General features: G+C 35.5%; 1 protein-coding gene across 1 annotated transcript in view; it reads left to right on the top strand.

The window, feature by feature from the left end:
• Nucleotides 1-6,786, top strand: part of LOC108978499 — a 67,836-nt gene that overhangs the window by 1,299 nt on the left and 59,751 nt on the right. The gene's annotated exons all lie outside the window — the stretch shown is intronic.

Here is a 6,786-nt window from a genome sequence, read left to right as displayed (position 1 = left end):
AAAATCACTAAAAGTGCGTTAACCGACTAACAAAAAACGTTAGAAACACTAAATTTTACGGAATAAATGTCGGAAGGAAGGTGCATCCAGGCTTTTTTTAAAAATTGAAAATGGGCGTGGCGTCGCCCACTTATGGACCAAAAAACATATCTCAGGAAATACTAAACCGATCTCAATGAAATTCGGTATATAATATTTTCTTAACACCCTGATGACATGTACCAAATATGGGTGAAATCGGTTCACAACCACGCCTGACATATCGATTATCACTTTATCATGCGAGAGTATAAAATATTCGGTGACACCCGAACTTAGCCCTTCCTTACTTGTTAATTTTCAATTTTTGCCAGTCTAGAGACACTATATATCCCGTGGACATCGACGGAAGGTGGAATGGCTGCGAAATTGCAATCAGGCTCAGAATGTCTGAGTTTCTATAAGAACACGTGTCTGAACACTTGAAAATCTTCATACACTTTGGCTTCATGGAACTTAGGTCTTAGTATCGCCAAACCTAACTCTGAGGAAGGTTGGTGGAAGGGTTTCCTGTCAGAAGCTCTTTATCAAATCCAGTTTCAAACTTCCCGACTATTGCAGCGTCTTCCAGGCCGAGGTGGCAGCCATTAAGCTAGCAGTACATTTGCTGCTCTAGAGGGGAGGCTTCTTCAGAGAAGTGACGATACACACAGATAGCAAAGCGGCGATACTAAACTTAAACTCATTAACAGTGCGTTCAGTGCCTAACCTTGCTATCAAGACATCAAGTGCTTCTGTAATTAGACTGCTATGGGTGCCAGGCCACAGCAGAATCGCAGGAAATCATAATGCTGATGAGCTGGCAAAGAAAGGCACTGAATACTCGTATTGAAGCGCTTTATAAGATTGTTATTGCTCTGCTAAGAAGGAAAATACTTCTAAAAGTAGTTTGTTTAAGTTTTACTTTTGCTCCTTAAGGAAAAAATAACTCGAAAAAGGTGTATAAACGTAGCTTTTGCACCGTGTATACACATAAGAGCTTTTGTTGTAGATATACAACACCTCATTACCTGTTTAATACGCAACATAAATATATATGTAAGTAATATTTTAAGAACCTACGTAAACATAAAGCCGCATTTCTCTCCTATAATATTGTCATTACAAATTGTGGAGTATGGTCCACTAACATACATAATTACCACAGCAGCACTCGACTGCTGCCTGACTGACTGACACACATAGAGCGAGTAGAATACGCGCAGACAAACCGGTGCGCAACACACTAACAATAACCAACAACAACAACAACCGACAAAAGCAACAACGGTCATTAAGCATTGACAGCTGTCATAATGCGGTCAGCAAGTGTTGGCAGCAATAATAACAAATAATTTAATTGAAGAATGAAGAAATATGCTTGACTTCTAGGTGAACAAAAGGAAAAAAAGTGCCGCACAAAATTGCTTGACATTTATGTCGTCCTTTGTTATAACTGTGCGCGATTTTCTAACAGTAAACGCCACGCACAATATTGTACGAATGAATGAAATAAAAGTGAATAAGTGCTTGAACAACTATAATGTCAATAATAATAATGGCAACAAAGCAGTAAAGCAAAAATAAAAGCGCGGCAGCAAATGCAGATGGGTCAAGCAACCGGTAATATTACAAACGCTGTCTCTTATACACATCTAGATGTGTATAAGAGACAGATATTGTACGAATGAATGAAATAAAAGTGAATAAGTGCTTGAACAACTATAATGTCAATAATAATAATGGCAACAAAGCAGTAAAGCAAAAATAAAAGCGCGGCAGCAAATGCAGATGGGTCAAGCAACCGGTAATATTACAAACGAGTTCGACGGTCTGTTTCTGTTGTAAATCAGCCGGTTGTTTTGCTTTTAAGTTATTTATTTGGCAATTTACGCACTTTTCTTGCTACTCCCAATTTTCAGTGGCGGTATTCAGCATTCTAGCACATGGGTGTAGTGTAATTTGCTGAGACAACTGTTTGGTGGAGCGCGTTATTAAAATATCAGGATTGTGTGGGATTTTTTCCTACATTCAGAGTTGCTTGTATAATGTAGAGAGCTGTAAACATTGCTGTATGTTATTATTAGATTATTACTTTACTCATATACAGGCGCAATTTCACTTTAGAAAATCGTTGAAATCGCTTTCAAGGAGAGAGTTCTACAAGATCAAAAAATACCAAAAAATAAAAAAATAAATTACACACACCTCAAACTATTTGAGCGATCACTCATGTTGTAATCTAATCAAACGATACGCCCACTTTTCATTACTGCTTTCGAGTTTCATTCTTGAATTTTTAACTTTATTTACTTCATTCTCCAAATACCTGAAGTTTGTTGATTATGCTGTTGAAATTTCTATTTAGATACGCCGGAAATTCATGTATTCAAGTAATCTACACATATGATTGTATATTTTTGTAATTAAGTGCAGGTACAATTTTTCATGCTTATAAACGCACATACATATATACACTTAAACTTCTGCTCCCTATTTTGTACCAGTACCGACAAGCGTAGCACCCTAGCGAAAATTGTTGCTGCGGCTGAAAATATCAACACTTTGGTGGTTGCGGTTCAGTGGCTCAGAACAATCAGCCAACAAACCTTGCTACATATGTACATATATGTGTGTATATACGAATATGTTAGTAATTAGATTCACGCAATATTTGCTGACACTAGTAGAAAGGAGTGCGCTAAATGTGACCGCGTAGAAGTCACTTTGTGGGGACACAGCGGGATACACACATATGGAGATAGGCAGTGGCCTAAAAATAAAAGTTTCGGAAAAATAAATACACATGATTCAAGTTGAGGGCTTTAGAAGTTTAAAATTAAAAGGCAGTTACACTTACTATATTTAGGTTCAAGGATAGTTTACTAGATGCGATTTCTCTCGACCTTCCGACTCGACCTAGCATATCCCTTAATTTCACTTACTATATTTAGGTTCAAGGATAGTTTACTAGATGCGATTTCTCTCGACCTTCCGTCATATATACTGAATGCTTATGTGCAGTTGAGCAAGATCAGGGCTATACGGTGAATGCAACAAAACTTCCCAGTCAAGCTCTCCCGGTTTTTGCCGATTTATCAAAGATGTGTGTGCTCTAACATTGTCCTGATGGTAGAAGAAGCTCTTTGTGTTGATCAGTTCTAGCAGTTTTTTTTCGACTACTTGCTTTAATCTCATCAGTTTTTGGCGGTAAAATGTAAAATCAATCGTTCGACCAGGCTAGAGCAGTTCATAGTGGATAATTCCATTCCAATCCCCCCAAACACTCAGCATAACCTTTCGAGGCGTCAATTCTGGCTTTGCGACCATTTGCTGAGCATCACCGCGCTTGGACCATGATCTGTTTCGCACATTATTGTCGTATTTGATCCACTTTTCATCTCCTGTTACCATTTGCTTCAGAAATGGTTCGATTTTATTTCGTTTTAACAAAGAATCGCAGATGTTAATGCGGTCCATTAAATTTTTCACAGACAATTCATGTGGTACGCAAACATCGAGCTTCGTTTCGTAGTTCCTTAGCGATGTAATGGCTGCTTATGTCACGATCCTGGTTAAAAATTTTCATAATTTCATCGACTTTTTCAACGATAGGGCGAAACCGAAAAAAACACGTCAAAGCAGACCCAAAATAATGATTGGGTTGACAGTTCTTTTTTTTCGAATATAGAGGTATGGTGCACTTCGAATTCCTTCTGACCGGCCAAATTGTCAACATGGTATACTTTGAGTATAAAAAAGGCCGGAGTTATGGACCGTCAACTCTTGGTTTTTGCACCAAGCTAATGCATTGATTCTTCGTGAGTTTTCGCCAAATTTGTGTCACAACTACCGAGTTCGCTGGTTTTAGCTCCGTGAGACGAGGATTGCTGGTAGGACGGCGGGTAGTATACTATATAGCTGAATGAACGGAACAAAATGATTGTAACGAAAACTTCGGATTTTACGAAATGTCTGAACGAAATTTGGCATGCCAACAAATTGAATGATCACAGTTCTTGAAAGGAATCTTTAGTATTCATGACTGGTTATAGCATCGGTGTCACTTAAGTTAATGTTTTTAATTGTTTTTCATTAAAAAAATTTGATAATTTTTTTTTTTTTATTGTAGGTTTTTTTTAGACTTACGAGCTACGCTTTACAAATCTTTAGTTTCGGCTGTTAAGTTCACCGCGACTTCCAGTAATTTTGTCTCGACAGTATCAATTTTCTACCTCGGTCGAGACAAATTTACCGATATTATAAGAAAATTATTAACTAATTAGATTTTTAAGGTCAACAACAAGAAGTTTAGAATTTTGAGATACCACTTGGAGAACCACTTGGATTAAATTATATTCGATAAATAACTTCTTGTAATTTAAGTAGGAATATAAAGAAATGAGAATTCTACCGAAGGATCACGTGTGAAGACATCCTCAAAAAAACCAAAATAGTCAAAAAAATATATTTAAAAATATAAATATAAATGATATATCACAAAACCGATCTTCAGAAGTTATAGTAGGTATTTTAGAAATTTGGATATTTTATGATTGATCGAGATGTATGACTTTCAAAACCTAATCAGTCAATAATTAAACCATTCTTAACAACTGAATAAATATATAATAAATTAGTTAAAATATACGCTTTTACTTTCGAATGCATTGAAGCATAAATATGATTTATGGCTCGAATAAAATATGAAACTGACCGCTGTATTCAATTATTTATCACACGATCGAGAAACGGCGCACTACGCATGGCTACAGTTACAATTTCGGTTTCACTTACATGCATCTAGCAGTATATATATTCAATTACCGTATGTCAGTGCATTAAAGTATCTGCTTTTAGATTTATGTTTTATATTTCCGAGTCAACAGTGCGTGCAAAATAGATCAATGATCTTTATGGTCCAACGCCGTTGCGCATTTGGCCTGTAGACACTTGAGTCGCCGCACGGCCGCACTAATGAAGGCAACTTTTCGAAAACTCCACAAAAAAAAAAAAAAAACAACTGTAAGTTAAGGCTTTTCTAGCTAAAAGCAAGCATAAACCTCCATCCAACTAAGTATTCATATTTCTGGCTTGGATTTCTCTGGCACGCATGGTTTGAGTTACAGCTGTCAGCAACTCGGATATAGAAGTTCAAGTCAATTTCTACGCAGTTGAACTAAATTTTAGAGTGATGCAAACTTGACCAAAGTGGCGAAATATTTTTTTTTTTTTTTTTATGAACGGATATGTGTCTACGTATTATATATGCATATGTGTTTATAAATATGTTGCTGCTTCAAGTTATTATTAAGCTCATCTAATTTCGCTTTGTTAGCCGCTACTTAATGAGTCTTTAAAATATTGTAGAATTAGATTAATGGCTGCGCATACCGACAATTTTTTAATAGCTGCATAAATACACACTTTAACGAACATATCAGCATATATCATATTACTATGTATATACTTTCATATACATATAGACATATATATATACATTTTTCATCATTTTGCTGTCAGAATAAAGTCCCAACACTTTGAAAGTCACTCACAATTATAGCTCTCTAATGACGAATGTGGCAAATGATCTCGGCCAGTTCATCTGTTAATTGTCGTGCTACTTTTATAACACACATTAGCAGCCTGCTTGACAGTTGAGGGAGAATCATTTATTTTTAATAGAAACCAGTGATGAAATTAGTTATGCACTCACATATACTTTCATACAAACTATGTTTTTTTATTTACACATCTACATATGTGTAGCGATGAAAATTTGCACCTGTAAATGGGTTCAAGACATTCTAAGCAAAATCATATTTAAGTAGTTGTGGAAATGTGTAATTTTCATAATTTGTTCAACTCAAGTTTCTTATATCAAATACCAAATTATATACACAGTAATTATTTGCGTACAAACCACTGCGAATTGAACGGAAATAACTAAAGACTTAAGCGACAAACTTGCGCTGAAAATGGTTTCCTTTAAGCAAAGCTATGTGAGAATCTTGTTAATGTGATGACTTTCGACAATCACAGTTTTTTTTTATTTGTGTATTATTATTTTTTTATAAAAAAATGTTTGAGCATTTTTTCAAAGCAGCCATATCTTATAGCGTTTTCTTTTATCGTTGAAAATACTGCTTCATTATGTGGCAACGTTATATAAATGCGCTATTACAGGTTGTAAAAATATTAGCTTTTGTTAATAATAGAAGAACAACAAATTAATGAGCCGAACAAAATTGTCCGATTCATTACATTTCGTAGAAAAACTTGATTAAACATAAAATAACTAACAAAAATGATAAATGTAACACTCTTATGTTTTGACAAGAAAAGAAAATGTGTACTTATTTCTGGTTAAAAGACGAAATTCCGAGAAAAAAAACGAACCTGTGAAAATGCATCAAAAAAAAAAACCCTTGTGAATTTGACAGCTTGAGCAGAGGCCTGATGTATTTTTTGTTGTTTATCTAGCTCCAGGAATATTTACTCCGAGAGAAGCTCTGTACAAAATGCACTTTTATCTTTACACAACTATAACTACCATGGGTGTTTTTCTCCAGAACTATCTCTGCACATCTGCCCAGTTTGAATGTCTTTTCATAGTAAATTCTCTTGGTAATATCATCTCTAAGAAAGAGTGTCAACGGTATTCTCTCTGCAATGACACTCTGTTTCTGAACGATTATTACCCTGTTCATACCATTTCCTGGTGACAACAGGGCTAAAATACGAAGTGTGTTCAAAACGTATCGCGAA

This window comes from Bactrocera latifrons, unplaced genomic scaffold, assembly GCF_001853355.1.
Source record: "Bactrocera latifrons isolate USDA-ARS-PBARC rearing strain unplaced genomic scaffold, ASM185335v1 scaffold_123, whole genome shotgun sequence".
Classification (NCBI taxonomy): Eukaryota; Metazoa; Arthropoda; class Insecta; order Diptera; family Tephritidae; genus Bactrocera; species Bactrocera latifrons.
This window is presented reverse-complemented; position numbering and strand designations above follow the sequence as displayed.